The 18,233-nt window shown below is 36.5% G+C and overlaps 1 long non-coding RNA gene across 1 annotated transcript in view; it reads left to right on the plus strand.

The window, feature by feature from the left end:
* LOC128655510 (uncharacterized) overlaps nucleotides 1–12,757 on the plus strand; it is a 93,543-nt gene extending 80,786 nt beyond the window's left edge. Inside the window, exons 2-4 of the long non-coding RNA XR_008401832.1 lie at nucleotides 11,293–11,457; nucleotides 11,574–11,627; nucleotides 12,268–12,757. This is a non-coding gene — a long non-coding RNA (uncharacterized LOC128655510). The remainder of the gene's footprint in view (nucleotides 1–11,292; nucleotides 11,458–11,573; nucleotides 11,628–12,267) is intronic.
* The last annotated feature ends 5,476 nt before the right edge of the window (nucleotides 12,758–18,233 follow it).

Genomic DNA, 18,233 nt, shown 5'->3' on the forward strand with positions numbered 1-18,233 from the left:
AAGGGCACCATAAGGGAGGTTGTATTTCAGTTCTGCCTACTAAAAAAAATGTCAACCCATTTGTAGAAGGAAATCCTGCGAGGACATTAAAACAAATCAATAAACAAACACAAAAACAACCAAACAGAGAACAAAAACATTTAAACCAATAGCAATTATTTCCTAACATTGGAAAACCAAGATCAGGAACAAGGACCGTAATCCTTCTCCTGATAATCAAATGGAGGTGGTAAACAACAGCAGCAAAAACCACTATTGTTTCCCCAAGAGAATCATAGCTATATTTTCTATGGAGAATGCCCCTGGTCAAAAGCCAGGATTCCCACTTTAAATGAATATAACAAGGTGACCGGAGTATTAATATTATATATATATTTTTTTCCCTTTTTTTGCAATTTTATAGTACTTATTCATGAGAGCTTATTAATATTAACTGTCTTGCAAGCAATGAATGTCTCAGTAGAGAGTGATGAAATCTGACCAAGTCAGAGGTTTTAGTGACCCATTTAGCTGGATTATTTCTCAAGGTGGGTCAATGGGTGAAGCACAGTGTTGACTGGCCAGATTCGCAGTTGTCTTTCACTTCTTGTTCACTGTGGTCCATCTTTGTCGCTGGGGTCCTGGTGGTGGGTGATCCGCTGTCTGTTTTTCTCTCTGCTGTTCTATGTCTTGAGGAATATCTTTTGGCAGTGGGATGTTGAGTTGAGAGCAGAAGGGGTTAAGGTCCTCCAAGTCTCTGTATATTATTTCCTTATTATTTTTAATAGCCCTTATAGCATAGGGGAATCCCCAATGATAAGGGATATTGTGATCACGCAAGTGTAAAGTAAGGAACCTCACATCCCTCCGTCTAGATAGGGTTAATGGGCTTAAGTCCGCAAAGATTTGGATTGTGTCGCCTTCCTTTTTAATAGGAGCTTTTTTCCTAGCTGCAGCTAGCAACTTCTCTTTATCTTTGAAGTTATGACATCGAAGAATTATATCCCTCGGTGGGGCCGTGGCCTGGGGCTTGGGTTTTAAAGCTCTGTGCGCTCTATCTAAAGGTATTTCAGTTTCTTCTTTGCTGTCTAAGAGGAAGCAAAAAAGCTCCCGAAGATATTGTGGGAGCGCAGCTGCTAGTATATTTTCAGAGATACCTCTTATCCTCAGATTCTGGCGTCTGCCACGATTATCCAGATCTTCAATCTGCATTTGCAATTGTGTGATTTCTTTAGTCTGTTGCTGGATTTGCATGGTATGAAGATTGATTGGTTCTGATATCTCTTCAGCATGTTCTTCCAAATGTAACACACTCTATTACCCAAGTCAGTAACATCTCTTTTAATTTCTGTCAAACTTTCTTTTATAAGCAGACTTACTTGGTTCATGAAAGATGCAAAATCCTCTTTTGATGGTAGGGATTGCAAGTCTGCCTTTGTCAGGGGAAGAGTTGAGTCAGATTGAGCAATTTCTATTTCCTCTTCAAAAGAACCTCTGCTAGAATGTGGAGAGTTGGTTGCGGCAGGAGCCTCTGTTTCAATTGTTTTAAAATAAGTATTCAGCTTTGTGGAGATTGTTGGGGCTGATTTGCCTGCCTTATCTCCCTTAGGGAGACGTTTAGTAGCCATCTGTGCACTCCAACTCTAGTAGGTGTTATCTGTTTAATAGCTACCTATGTAGATAATAAAGCTTTCCTACAGGTGTATTGGTAAAATTAGATAAAGCAGATTTTATAAGTGCGTGTCACGTGGCACAGACCAGGCTGTACTATCATTATATCTTCTGAATACAAAATGTAGGCCCTGATTTGCTATCTCTGGTTTCTTAACAGGCCCTAATAAAGTGACCTCAGCTCCCTCTTCTCAGCGCTTATTTAGGTTAACATCGAGGGTTATGAGAAGATGCTTATTCCCTCTTATGAGCGCTCCGCTGAACGTATTATATAAGCAACTCCAGCACACAGAGGGACACGCACTCCTGAATATAAGCTGCGCACTCTGTCCACTTACTATTTTTTCTCAGCCCTGTTAGCTCTTGTGATGTTAAAGTCCGTGTTCGACCATACGGGACAGCTGCAATCTCCTAGGAGCCACTGTTGCCGGTCTCTCCTGTTTCTCTTGTCGTCCGTTCTTGGTTTTCAGCGTGGTCTGCCTTTATGTTATGCCAAGATGGCGCCTCTTTTCTCCATACCATGCGATCACAATCTATTGGGATGTTGATATAGCAGCTCTTCACCTTCCGATTACATGTAATTGCAGCCTCCGGTCACTCATCAACTCACAGGAGTCAAATTAGCTTGCTACATGTTTTTTCAGTGTCTCTATTCAATTCTCCCAGGGAAATCTTCACGGAGCTTCACAAATTTGCAACCATGCTGGATCTTGGTTGGCTCCGCCCCCCCAAATATCATTTTTATTAGTTAATCCAGTGTTTTTTAACCAGTGTGCCGTGGCACACTAGTGTGCCGTGAGAGATCCTCAGGTGTGCCGCGGCAGACTGACAACAGTGCGGGGGTGTCCCTCTTTCAAATTTTGAAATATTGGGAGGTATGTGACAGGCTCATCAGGCATCATTTACAACCATGACATTGACATTCATTCACAGACAATCATTACGATTGTTTGTGAATGAATGTCAATATGTCATGTATAGTTTGTAGGAGGCATGGCATGACAGCACAGTACAGCGTGTATATATATCCTCATTTGAACACATTTATATCTGCAAATGTACTTTTGGTGTGGTATGAGTTAATCAAATTGGTAGGTCTGTCTGCACCAGCCAATGGCTTCTTAGAACATGTTTTTAAACTTGAGTAGCGATAGTACTAACAGGTTTATGAATACGGCTCCAGCCGAAACGTGTCAAACCTGTTAGCTTTTTTCTAACATGTGTTTTAATATTGGATGTTCACAATAAAGTATATTTTTTATCTTTTTTCTACCTACGGATTTTGAACTCATTTTTTTGATTCATATATATATATATATATATATATATATATATATATATATATATACATACACTGTATATATATCCTGTATTAGGCTACAATGTGTGATTTTGTAAAATTTTGAGATGGTGGTGTGCCACAGAATTTTTTAATGTAAAAAAGTGTGCCACGGCAAAAAAAAGGTTGCAAATCACTGAGTTAAACGATTAACAAATGATGAATAATTTATAGTTTGCCAAATATTAAATCTTAGGGGGAAAAAATTCTCAGGTTTGCCACTAATACAAAATTCACATATACATAATTTGTACGTATAATACACAATATATTAAATTACACTTACATCTCCTAATAAGTGACCTGATAGCTTTATAGCACTCCTGCTCGTGCCGTCTCAGGTCACTGAATTGATGGAGAGATTGTCGGCGCGTCCTTCTTATACCGGACACGAGCCTCATCCTGTGCATCATCTCATAGATGATGTTGTCCCGATCTTCTTAAACCATTCCTCTGACTCCTCCAATCATCCTGGGGAAGTAACGGTTCATATTGTACACCAGGCACACCAATTCCTCATCTGTAAAAAAAGATGGACGCGACATGTTTGAAACTCAAATTCACTCAAAAAAAATTATTAAGTGCGACACAACAATCCCAAGTATAGAGCAATCTGATTGGTTATTGACAGTAGAAAATGCTTATTAATGTTTCATTGGCAGATTATATTCATCATGTGTTCATGACCATTTATATAGCATCCAAACTCAATCTTATATTATATTATATGTGTCACCAATGACTGACTTATAAAAAGTATATCCTGTAAGAATATAAGAATTAGTTCTGTGTTACTAATGATCCAAGTATAAAAAAATCTGAATGTAGATTGAGTAAAATACATATATTAAATTAATGTTTGCTAATTGGATTAATCACGTGATTTCTATTACAATTATTTGAACATTTAATATTATATGCGTCACCAATGATGGGCTTATGAATAGGATATACTTTAAGAATTGAATAACTGTGTAAACAAAGATTATAGTATAAAACAATTTAATTTTTGATTGCATATTAAATTAATAACAGCTGATTGATCACGTCATGAGTAATTAACTTTAAAAGGTGCATGAAAATGGAGTTTAATGTGTGTGATTTACTAAGCTTATATGTGTGAGCTCAGTAAGAGTAATTAAGCATTTGTATTTGCGACTTTTTTGTTTTTTCTTTCTTGGACTGTATATGGCGCCTGCGGAGACTGGTAATACAAAATCAGGGTGAAATATACAGTTCAATTTTGACCAGAACTGGGTTCTTGTAACCAAGGTTCTGGAGCACTATGATTTTATTTATGGTTCCAAAGACCAGCAGACTTCTCTCTCCAATAAAAAATGAGATCTGGTGAGATATAGCTGGCAGTGTCTCTGCTGAAGGCGTTCATGCGAAATCGGTGGAGCATTGTAAAAAAAAGGTTCTCGGGCATCAAGAGGATCCTGAAGACAAAGCTGGCCAGCGAGAGGAAGCCTGTGTATGAGGCAGAGCTCTCTTCATATGAGACTCTGCTAATGGAGAAGTTGGGGACTAATATGTCGCTAGGTCTGGATGAGGTCGGGCCTGATACCGATGAGCTGGCAGGCAATTACACTTTTATTACATGCGTTATCCTTGTCGCACATTTTTTTTAAAATAATATTTAGGCCTTTTGTTTTATTGACATTATAATATGCACTAATATTTATTTTCTCTCACCTAGATTACGAGTTTTGCGCTAAACAGGGTGCAAAACGAATGCAACAAAAGTTGCATTATTTCACCCTCCATAACGCTGCCATTACAAGTTTCTGAAAAGCCTCCTTGTGCGTGCGAAATGGTTGCGTTAAGCTCCATACCGCACAAAAGCCAAGGGCTGCTTTGACGTGCTCGTGCACGCTTTCCCCCATAGACATCAATGGGGAGAGAGTGTTAGAAAAAAACCCTGAAAATCAGCCAATAAGATGAGAGCTACTGAAATTCTATTGGCTGATTTGAATAGCCAATAGAATTTCATTAGCTCTTATCCTATTGGATGTTTTGAACAGCCAATAGGATATCAGTAGCTCTCATCCTATTGGCTGATTTGAATTTCAAGAATCAAATCAGCCAACAGGAATGCAAGGGACACCATTTTGAAAAGATCCAGTGTACGGCGGTGACCGTATGAAGAGGACGCTCCACGCCGGATGTCTTCAAGGATAGATCCGCTCCGCGTCGCTGGGATGAAGATAGAAGACGCCGCCTGGATGAAGACTTCTCTTTGCCTGGATGAAGACTTCTCGCCGCCTGGATGAGGATGGATGTCTGGACTTCACAAACTGTGAGTGGATCTTCAGGGGTTAGTGTTAGGTTTTTGTTACATTTTTTTGGGTGGGTTTTTTTTTAGATTAGGGTTTTGGGCTTTAGGTAAAAGCTGAATGTCCTTTTCAGGGCAATGTAAAAGAGCTGAATTTTCTTTTAAGGGCAATGCCCATACAAATGCCCTTTTCAGGGCAATGGGTAGCTTAGGTTTTTGGTAGAGTTAGGTTTTTTTTATTTTGAGGGGTTGGTTGGGTGGTGGGTTTTACTGTTGGGGGTCTTTGTTTTTTTCCAGGTAAAAGAACTGATTTCTTTAGGGCAATGCCCTAAAAAAGGCCCTTTTAAGGGCTATTGGTAGTGTATTGTAGGCTAGGGTTTTTATTGGGGGGGGCTTTTTTATGTTTATAGAGATATTAGATTAGGTGTAATTGTTTTTATTTTTGATAATTTTGTTTATTTTTCATAATATAGTATTTTTTATTATTTTTGTAATTTTAGACTTAAATTTTGTTAGTAGTGTTAGTTTTTTTTAATGTGTAATTTAGTTTTTTTAATTGGTAGTTATTTTAATTTTAGTATAATAGTTTAGTATAATAGTTATGTTAGACTAATTGTTAGTTTAAACTTAGTTTTTTTTATTTCACAGGTACGTTTTTATTTATTTTAAGATAGGAATATTGTAATTTTAATTTAAAGTTAGGGGGTGATAGGTTTAGGGGTTAATACTCTCTCTGTGCAAAGAAAATCACAAAGACAAGGGCGCCTCCTCATGTGATATAGTTTGGACAAATGTAAAAAAAGGTGAATGCAGATTTTATATTCGCAAGTAAAGCAGCACTCTGTTGTGCTTATAGAGGCAGACTGGGAGTTCACAGTGTCCCAGTTCACTGACCAAGGCAGTGCAACAAATCACTCCAGGGTAGATTTCAATCAAGCTCAGGCTCTCAGCAAAGAGTTAAAATACCATAGTTTAATGGTGCAGTAAAATACAATATAAAATGTCACAAATGTGACCGTAACAATGGATAAACAAGCAACTAGTTTCTCAGATCTCTGTCTGTTTCCTCAGGCTTCTATCCAAAGACTGAGAGCTCTGGCTTATCAATGCTAAATGACCACTCTAAGAGTGAAACATAACCACACCTATTCAGGTGTGGAAGTGAACGTGCCTCATCAGGTGTGTGAGTGCACACCTGTTTCAATCAGACCATAGTTAGAATACAATGATTAAAACAATTTCCAAATAATTCACATTATACTAAAAAACAAACAAGTACTGTACAAATTGGTTAATAAAGGATGTAAAAAACAACAACCATAGCCAAACATTATCTTATGGTGGATATCATGTCAGTATCATATGTTATAGGATATTATTATGGTATTCTAAAATAGTAACATTAAAAAATTGTTCCCCACCCTTTTTAAAAAAACTAAAAATAAATATATATATATACACACATACATATATAAAAAGTACATGATATTCTAATTCTTGGTGTTCATACCAAATGTCTTAGTATGTTGTCAGTTTGTCTAAATAAGTTAAAGTTTTATTAAAGCACCTATTGATGTTAACAGCCTTTGGTCAAATATGTATAAGCAAGATTTTCTATAGGAGATAGCCCTTTATATTATGCAGGCCTTATTGAAACTATATTATATATATATACACACACACATACACATATATATACATACACATACGTGTGCGCACATATCCATATCTACACATACACAAATATATATATATATACACATACATATTTTAAGTCTAATGCACCTGGTGTTCCCAGGCAGTCTCCCATCCAGGTACTGACCAGGCCTGGCCCTGCTTAGCTTCCAAGATCAAACGGGATCAGGTACATTCAGTGAAGGGTGGTAATATCTTAATCTAAGCAATATGAAATGTATGTATTAAGCAATAGATAAGTGTACTTAGTGAATATCTATTAACCTACTCTAATGTGTAAAAACGGGGTTGTAATACATTATGTTCAATATACAAAAATAAGATGGTATAGAAATACAGTAGTAACAATATTGTTTAATGTGTTGGAGATAATGTTGAGGTGTATATTGTGAGTGCAGACTTAACTAAAATGATACAATAAAAATAAAAATGTTCAGTGAACAGTGTATGTTTTCTAATGTGCAGCATATATATTCAGAAATCCATAATAGTGGGTGTATTACATGTATTAAACCGGTATATCCTATGTTGGTATAACAAACCCATATCTTGAAGTGGAATATATAGATATACATACACATACATGAACACACATATACGTATATACACACACACACACACACACATATATACATACATACATATATATATACACATACACACACAGATACATATACACATATATACACACCCACACATACACATCGCATGTGCCCTAAATGATTGTGTTATATACCAATCATGACTATAATGTGATCAACCTTATGTGATGTATGATACATACATGTGTGCTGTGATATATACAAGTGAAGAAGAATGAATGTATGACTATAAAGTCAATATGTGTAGTATATAATATAAATTTGTACTGTGATATACAAAGAGGAGAAAAATAGCTATAACGTCAATATATACACCTCTGATAATACCTGTGTAATATTAAATAGCTATAGTGTTGCATGGAAAAAAATGATGACCTGATAATCCACAGCAAGATGTACAAAAATATTATATTCAAAAAGCAGACATATCTATGTTCTCATTCAATCCTGTGGGAAAGAGAGTACCAAATTTATAGATCCAGTAGGTTTCCCTTTGACATAACTTTTTGAACCTATTAGTTCCTTGCTTGTATTGTATTCTCTCTAGAGGGGTTATGCAAAATTGACATTTAGTACCACAATGATGTTGAACATGATGTCTTGATACACTATGTTTGAGTGAACCTTTCTCTATGTTTCTAAAGTGTTCTCCCCATCTGCTTCTGACTTTCCTTATGGTTCTACCTAGGTATTGCATCCCACATTTACAGGTTAATAGGTATATGACATAATTAGAGCTACAATTTAATCTATCCTTAAGTTCATATGTACATCCTGTGATAGAAGAAGTGACACTAGTTGCTCCATGCGTGACATATTTACACATGTTGCATCTTTTAATTCTACATTTAAAAGCTCCTTTTTGTTGGTGTCTATTGTTGGACAGACATCCTATTCCTGATGTTCTTTTGGACATTATGATTTTGCTGGGGGCTATTTTCTGTTTAATGGTTGGGGCTCTCCGAAATGTAATGTTAGGGGAATCATCCAAAATCCCTTTTAAAACCGGATCTTTTTTAAGAAGGTACCAGTGTTTCTTAATTATTTTTGTAATGGCTTTATAGTTGGAGTTATAGTTAGTAATAAATGTAGTCTGCTTTTTGTTACTATTACATCGATTTAACCCATTATAAGGTAGCGGATTAAGAATTTCATTTCTATTTAGTTCTCTTGCCCTTCGGTAACCTTCTTCTAAGAGCATTGGAGGGTACCCTTTTTCAAGAAATCTATTTTTTAAGATAAGGGATTGCTCATCATATGTCTCTAATAATGTGCAATTACGCCTAATCCGTCTAAACTGACTAAATGGAATATTTTCCTTCCAACTCTTTAGATGGTTACTTTGATAGTCTAAAAAGTTATTGCTATCTACTAATTTAAAGAAGGTTTTGGATTGAACCCTATTATTTATATCCCAAGTGAGCACTATATCAAGATATTCAATTTCTTCCAAATGTATTTTGTGAGTGAAGGTTAGACCAAAATCATTAGTATCAAGTTTAAAAGCAAATTCTCTAGCTGAATCCAATGATCCATTCCAAATGATGATTAGATCATCTATGTATCTACCATAGAAGACCAGGTTCTCATCCCAGCTTCCACCGTTGATATAAATATCTTCAAAACAACCCATTATCGAATTAGCGAAGCTGGGAGTGAACCTGGTCCCCATGGCAGTACCCTTGGTCTGTATATAATAATTATCTTGATATTTAAAATAGTTATGTTTTAATATAAATTCAATTAGCTTCAATATATATTCTTTCTGAATATCTGGCATATAAAAATCTTCATGTAGATATTCAGAAACACATTTTAACCCTATTTCATGTGATATATTGGAATAGAGTGCGTTGACATCGCATGTCATCCATAGGTATTTACTTTTTCTTGTAATATTAGAAAGTTTATGAAGTAAGTCTGTGGTGTCCTTAATGTATGAGGGAAGTTGTCTAACATATTTTTGCAGAAAAAAATCCACATATGCTGATAGATGATCTGTGATACTATTCATACCTGCTATTATAGGTCTACCTGGTGGTGTTTGTAGATTTTTGTGGATTTTGGGTAGGTGGTAAAAATATGGAATACTGGGATTTTTTGGTGTTAAATATTGTTTTTCTTTCAAGGTCAAGATTCCTTCTTCAAATCCAAATTGAATAATAGAATTTAATTTCTTAGTGAACAGAAGTGTAGGGTCTTGATCTAGAGGCCTGTAGTACTCAAAATCCTTTATTATTCTATCTGCTTCCTTCAAGTAATCTTGATAGTCCTGTAGGACTATACCGCCCCCCTTGTCCGCCTGACGTATCACTATTGAATCATTTTTTGACAATTTTAGAAGGGCTCTCTTTTCATTCGGCCAAAGATTTGAATCACCTAGAACATGTTTAGGGATGTTGGTTAAATCCTCCAGAACCATATTTTGGAATACATCTATAAAAGAACCTTCTTCCCGAGGGGGCATGAAGGATGAGGGTAGGCATTTGTCTGAATGAATATAGCCTTCATAAAGGTTATCCACTAGTGGATCAATATCATTGTGAATCACTAACTGGGGATTTCTTTCGGCCATAGCATCTGTTACAATAGGCATACCTTCAATACCTTTGATTTTCAAGATTTTTTTCACGAAATATTTTTGTAAGGAGAGTTTACGAGTGAATCTATTTAGATCTACAAATAGATTAAAAGTTTTGTGGGTGTTGGAAGGGCAAAAAGATAGTCCTTTGCCTAAAACTCTAATTTCATCATTGTCCAGTACATGGCTGGACAGATTATATATACCTTTACTTAATTTCTCCAATTTTCAACATAGTTAGTTGATGTGGAAGGCCCTTCCATAGGGTTTGGGGAATTAGGCTGCCTATTGTTCCTATCTTGCATATTAGGGTCTCTACTATTTGATTGTAGAACTTCAAATCTATTCTGGGTGGAAATAGGCGATTGTGCATATTGTTGAACTGTAGGAGTTTTGGGGGGAGCATTACCATTTACCTTTTGATGTTGTGGTCTATTAAAAGTATACTTTTGTTGATTGTTGTAGCCAAAATGTTGATGGTTTCTTGATCTATTGGAACCAGAATACTGGTGATCAAATGAATGTTGTTGTTTATTATATGTTTGATGATGTACTGGATTAGATTTATAACCCCTATTTGTAACATAATAGTTTAATTTATTAGTGGTGATGTGGGGGGCTGGCGGTTTAGGTGTTAATAGGTTTATTTAGTAGTGGCAACGTGGGGGGGCTGGCAGTTTAGGGGTTAATAGGTTACATTTGTGGCGACGGTGTCGGGAGCAGCGGAATAGGGGTTAATAACTTTATTATAGTAGTGGGGATGTGGGTAGGCGGCAGATTATGAGTTAATAAGTTTAATATAGTGTTTGAGATGTGGGAGGGCGGCGGTTTAGGGGTTAATAGGTACTTTATGGGTGTTAGTGTACTTAGTAACACTTTAGTTATGAGTTTTGTGAAACATTGTTGTTACACAAAATCCACAACTACTGCTCTCAGATGGCGGTATGGATCTTGTCGGTATAGGCTGTAACGCAAGCATTTTAGCCTCACCGCACAACCTGTAATACGGGTGCTATGAAAATCCCATGCAAAAATGTCTCAAAACTTGCTGCATTACTGTTTTTACGCTGAAATTGCCATTTTTTCAGTGTTAAAACCATAACGCATAACTCTAATCTAGGTGTATATTTTTAAATTATATGTTTTCCAGCATCTACTAGTGCTGCTGCTACTGCTGTTGCAGCTACTGTTGATGCCACAGTACCATTGGCCATCAGTATCCTGACTGAGTCCAGCCACAGCTTCTCCTCAGCAGCGGCAATGCCTGACATAATGTGCAGCACCCCTGAAGCAGCAGGTCTTGGCCAAACAACAGGTATGTTTTTTAATGTTATATTTTGTTTGATTAAAATGCTCTTACCCTATGATTAAAATTTGATTTTTAACTATATATATATATATATATATATATATACACATTTTTTATTTCAGCTGAGGTACAAAGGGCTTTGGAACAACCTCCAACCTCTTCGATCTCCTCCACAGGTAACAAAAACAAGAACAAACATTAATGTTATAAGTGTGCTCACTTAAAATGGACAGTCAATGCCATAATGTTTAAATAGTCTTAAACAAGAATATCACAGTATTAAACAACAATGTTAAATTAAATTGATCTTTGATATAATCTGTGATTGAATAGTATCTCAAAGATTAGTATAGTCAAAATAAAACATTCAGGATTTAGATAGACCATGCATTTTTAAGAAAATTTAAAAATGAATCCTATTATAAAATCTTCCTCTTTCTATTGTTATCTATTATTGAAAAATAAACAATGTAAGCTTAGAAGGAAGCACATGTTTGGATCATCACCTGTGTATCGCTTGATGATTGTTTGGCTACATTAACACCAATCAGCAAGTGCTACCCATGTGCTTAACAAAAAATGGAACATCTCATAAGCGTTCATTTTAAAAAAGATACCAAGAGAACAAAGCACTATAGAAAATACACGTTTATTCGAAAGTGTATTAAGATAACATTAACTATCTGAATCATGCATGTGAAACTAAATTGTCTTACATTTATATTCTCTATCTGAATCCGGAAAGCTATATTTTAACTTTCATATGCACTTTAAATTGCGTGTGATTCTAATATTTGTGTTTTCCCTTTTCTTTAGATAACAAACGGCACAGGAAGTGTCTGAGGAGATCACCGTGTGTCTTTGTGAGATGAGAGCAATTCTGTATGAGGAAGAGGAGGAGTTCCTGGGAGAGAACCTATCTCAGGAATCCCAGGAGCAGGAAATCTCCTAGTCAACATTGGCTCGATATGCTCTCGTCCATGCTGCCCCTCCTGCCCCTCCTGCCCCAGAAACCCCCTTGTGCCCCTCTTGCCCCTGCTGCTTGTGCTCGAGCAGCTCCTAGCCATGCTGATCCTAGTTAAGAACAGCTTTATCTAAATGAAGATTAAGCTGTTTTTGAAATGTTAAATCTGGCCAGGCAGTACAGGGTTGATCACTGGGAGTTGCACGAGGCATTGAGATTATCTGTCGAGCAACAGGGGCGGATCATAGAGAGGGGCAGTCAATTAAATAGGGAAAGATTAGAGTTAGAGAGGGAAAGACTTTTAATAGAAAGTGGAAGATTAGATTAATGGGTCAATCTACAGCACAGGTTTTATTTTTTAAAAGAATAGATAAACCATTATTTATCTAGTAACCAGTTTCAATAAACAACACAATTCTATTAAAGGTACATGAATCAATAAAGTTTATTTCATGATTCATAAATAGCATGTGATAGTAAACATTTTTTTATTTACTCTATTATGTAATTTGATTACTTCTCTTATATCCTTTTATGAAAAACATATGTAGTTAATCTCAGGAGCAGATAAGAATATAGGTTACAGCTGCTGAATGTTGTCTGACTCTCTCTTCTCTCTCTCATCTCTCTCTCTCGTCATTTGCTCACACATTTATTCAGTTAGAAACCTATAGTGCATTGCTGCTCCTTCAACAAATGATACCAAGAGAATGAAGCACATTTTGTTGTATGAGTAAAACTGAAAATTTGTTTAATTATTTATGTTCTACATAAATCCTGAAATAAAATATTTTGTTTTTCATGTCCCATTAATATAAATTTGACCTCTTATTACATGGTATCTAAACATTTCGTGACAGGCCTCCATGGTATTTCATTTAATATATATTGAATTGCATATTAGTCAATTAGTGCAGTGTCTGCCACAAGCAACGTGCATGAGAACAATGTTATCTATAAGGCTCACATGAAAAAGCACTCCCCTGTTGAAAAAAGCAAACATATTGAATGTGATAAGAGGTAACCTTGAAGTATTATCAGATGAGCCTACCTAGTTTTATCTTTCAAATAAGAAGAAAAAGAGAACAAAGAAGAATATATAAGAATTTTAAATAGGAATGTTGCTTACCATTACATGCCCTATGTGATTCATGAAGGTTTACCTGTGACTATGCTGTAACTTTAACATTACCAAACAAGAGAGATTAAAACTTAGTTACAAATATTTTTTTTAGGTTAAAAAAAAAATCATTTTTATTTTTCAGTAAATATATTGACAATCCTAGAAAGACTTCATAATGAAAATCAGAGTCAAGCATAAAATAAAAGGTTTTTTAAAAGATATTTATTTAAAGATATGTTTTGACAAACCTTTAAATTGAACAATTTCAAGATAGCCAAAATGAACAACTTTTGGTCAATAGCAAGACAGTTAAATAGCATATCATTTTGTCAAAATTTAAAAGACAATAATTGCAAAATATCCAAAATTCACATCTTTTGGAAAAAAAACAATAGTGTAAAATAATATCATAAAAATAAAACTACTGTAGGTTACACTGTCAATCTTGACAACATTATTGGCTAAAAACCGCCTGAATATAGTCTACTCGAGCTTGGACTCCCCTTGCATCATTTTGCTCTAATGGAGCTAAATGATTGTCATACTCCGGGACATCCAAGCTCTCTAGATCTATATCAGGCATATTAATGGCAATGCTGTGTAACATACAGCAGATAAGGAAAATAATAGAGACTTTGGAGGGGGGTGTACTGAAGAACACTGCCGGTGATGTCTAAGCATCGTAACCGACTCTTCAATACACCAAAGGTGCACTCAATCACCGATCTGGTAGCGAAGTGCGCTTCATTGTAGAGTACCTCTTCCACTCTGTTGGGGTTGTTGGCGGGTGTGAACAGCCACGGAAGACAAGAATATCCAGGATCACCTGCATAAAAGAAATAGAGCATTGATATTAGCAATCTGAATAAATTAAATCTATAAAATACATATGTGAAAATATATAAGAGCTTTTACCTATTAGGATTCCCTCTGGCATTTGTCCCTCCTGGAACTGATCGTATATATATATATATATATATATATGAATTCCGGAGGATGAAGGAATCGTGACTAGAACCAGGCAATCCAGAGCGGACGCTCATGATTCTTACCGTGGCGTCACTGATGACCTGGATATTCAGCGAGTGGTTGTGCTTCCTGTCCCAGTATGGCTCCTCTCTTCCCCTGGGAGGCTGCACTAAAACATGAGTGCATTCCATGGCCCCCAATATTCTTGACAACCCAGCTAGATTATAGAATTGGAGCTTGACGTCATGCCACTCCTCCAGTGTTTTTGGGAAGAATATGTGATGAACTAGGGTATATGGCTAAATATGGTGTTACTTAGTTACATGTAAGATATAGAAGTTAAGATTTCTATGTTTGGTAACTGTACCTTACCATTTAACTTTACGAAAAGCATAACAATTGAAAATGAAAAGTTAAACTTGTAACTCTCTAAGGAATCTTGTGATATTACTGCTGTCTTCTGAAGATACCACAAGCCAAATCCCTCAAATGTTCATTCTGATCCCCTTTAACGTATGTCCTTTTGTTACAATCACTTGATTTACTTGCAATGTTGTTATGTTATTCTATGCTACAAGGTTTTCATATTGTGCAAAGTGAATGATGGTACATCCCATCACACTTTATCCTTTGTCCATGTAAAGGTGATTTTCAATAAAGTTCATTTAAAATAAATAAATAAATATATATATATATATATATATATATATATATACATTTATTATTGAAATACATGTATAAAAAGTGTTTTAAAGAAATATGGTATATGACAAGGACAATACATTTGACAGGGATTAGGGCGCAACAGTTTATATAATTGTATATTTATTTGTATGTATGTGTATATATGTGTTTATATATATGTGTTTATATGTGTGCATATGTATGCATGTGCAAAAGACAGAAGAGGGTTTGTAGCACACCCCATAAAAGTCTATGGGTAAAGGGATTTCGTACGGCTGCTCTATCCGACCTCCAGATTTTACGTATCTGAGTATTTTGCTGGAGCGCAAACTTTTTACTTTGAACTTGTAATATGAAAGCAAGAATAGTAGCGTTATTGGTTTAACTTGAGCAGTGTTAGCACTTAATAGTGCTAATATTTTTGCCCTCCACTAAGCTCCATACTGACAATGCACTTCTGGTCCAGAAATGAAGAGAGTCTCTTAGTAGAGGTTAAAAGCATAAGTATATACAGGCAATAGTACATTTAGATAAAAACAAAAAGGAACAGTGCATCTCCAAATCAAGAGGATTTTATTACAATGTAAAAGGTGCACATAGGGGTCAACTTATGTAAGTGCGAGCGGTCATGATCCGATATAGTGGATCATGTCCGCTGCACATCGATAAATGCCAATTGCCCCAGCAGTTCTTGTGAACTGCTGGTGCAATGCCGCCCCCTGCAGATTCAGGGGGTGTCAATCAACCCAATCGTATTCGATCGGGTTGATTTCTGTCCGCCGCCTCAGAGCAGGCGGACAGGTTATGGAGCTTGATAAATTGACCCCATTGAATGAATTAAGTTATTTATCCCCAGATCCACTTTTCCCATTAAGTTGATTTGTCCCACTACGCAATTCCGTTCTGTCTTAAGTTACCATTTCGGCTTCTAAACCTTAACAAACCTGGGGTCAGCTACGGAAGCCTGGGGATGGCAATTTAATGGCAAATTCAATGCTGAGATTCACGTTTTTTTAGTAAATGCATAATTGTATACCCTTGATTTGGAGATGCGCTGTGCCTTTTTGCTTTATCTTAAAGATCTTATATAATTGTGGAAAACAAGAAACCCAACTGTGAACATACAGCTGCTACCATAATCATTGGTTTTAAGTGGATCTGCTTTGTTTGAACTACTGCTTGAAAGTTGATTGAACTATACTCTCACCTTTACGGTGCAGTAGTCCGTTTACTAGGGGCACGCTTTGTCATTTTGTGGCATCACGTTTTTTTGTCATCTATTGTGGTGAACTTTATTGGCTATAACAGGGTTGCACCTTATGATATATTTATATATAGTGTTGTCTTATTTGTGGGCACATTCTATGTGTTAGTAACATCATAAGTTGTCATCTTTCACTATTCAGTTCAAATGACTTGAAGTAGTATTTTAAGCACAATATTTAGCACTTATATTTTAGTTTGCTGCAATAATTATTAGAAGCGCCACTGGATCAATTATATAAGAAGCTATATATATATTTAGGTGCTTTATTAGGGCCTTGTTTTATGTTTACTGTACAACTTTAAGTAACTTTACTGTTAACTTTAAGTTGTGAATTCCAGGTCTGCAGTAAGCTCTTTCACGTCTACGAACTTGCAGGCTAGAGATGTTTATTTATCAAGTTTTTTACCTGTAAAACAGAATTTATGCTTACCTGATAAATTACTTTCTCCAACGGTGTGTCCGGTCCACGGCGTCATCCTTACATGTGGGATATCTCTTCCCCAACAGGAAATGGCAAAGAGTCCCAGCAAAGCTGGCCATATAGTCCCTCCTAGGCTCCGCCCACCCCAGTCATTCGACCGACGGACAGGAGGAAAAATATAGGAGAAACCATATGGTACCGTGGTGACTGTAGTTAGAGAAAATAATTCATCAGACCTGATTAAAAAACCAGGGCGGGCCGTGGACCGGACACACCGTTGGAGAAAGTAATTTATCAGGTAAGCATAAATTCTGTTTTCTCCAACATTGGTGTGTCCGGTCCACGGCGTCATCCTTACTTGTGGGAACCAATACCAAAGCTTTAGGACACGGATGAAGGGAGGGAGCAAATCAGGTTACCTAAACGGAAGGCACCACGGCTTGCAAAACCTTTCTCCCAAAAATAGCCTCCGAAGAAGCAAAAGTATCAAATTTGTAAAATTTGGCAAAAGTGTGCAGTGAAGACCAAGTCGCTGCCTTACATATCTGGTCAACAGAAGCCTCGTTCTTGAAGGCCCATGTGGAAGCCACAGCCCTAGTGGAGTGAGCTGTGATTCTTTCAGGAGGCTGCCGTCCGGCAGTCTCATAAGCCAATCGGATGATGCTTTTAAGCCAAAAGGAAAGAGAGGTAGAAGTCGCTTTTTGACCTCTCCTTTTACCAGAATAAACAACAAACAAAGAAGATGTTTGTCTGAAATCTTTTGTAGCCTCTAAATAGAATTTTAGAGCACGGACTACGTCCAAATTGTGTAACAAACGTTCCTTCTTTGAAACTGGATTCGGACACAAAGAAGGTACAACTATCTCCTGGTTAATATTGTTGTTAGAAACAACCTTTGGAAGAAAACCAGGCTTAGTACGCAAAACCACCTTATCTGCATGGAACACCAGATAGGGCGGAGAACACTGCAGAGCAGATAACTCAGAAACTCTTCTAGCAGAAGAAATAGCAACCAAAAACAAAACTTTCCAAGATAGTAACTTAATATCTATGGAATGTAAAGGTTCAAATGGAACCCCTTGAAGAACTGAAAGAACTAGATTTAGACTCCAGGGAGGAGTCAAAGGTCTGTAAACAGGCTTGATCCTAACCAGAGCCTGAACAAATGCTTGAACATCTGGCACAGCTGCCAGTCTTTTGTGTAGTAAGACAGATAAAGCAGAGATCTGTCCCTTTAGAGAACTTGCAGATAATCCTTTCTCCAAACCTTCTTGTAGAAAGGAGAGAATCCTAGGAATTTTTATCTTATTCCATGGGAATCCTTTGGATTCGCACCAACAGATATATCTTTTCC

This window comes from Bombina bombina, chromosome 4 (genome assembly GCF_027579735.1).
Source record: "Bombina bombina isolate aBomBom1 chromosome 4, aBomBom1.pri, whole genome shotgun sequence".
NCBI lineage: Eukaryota > Metazoa > Chordata > Amphibia > Anura > Bombinatoridae > Bombina > Bombina bombina.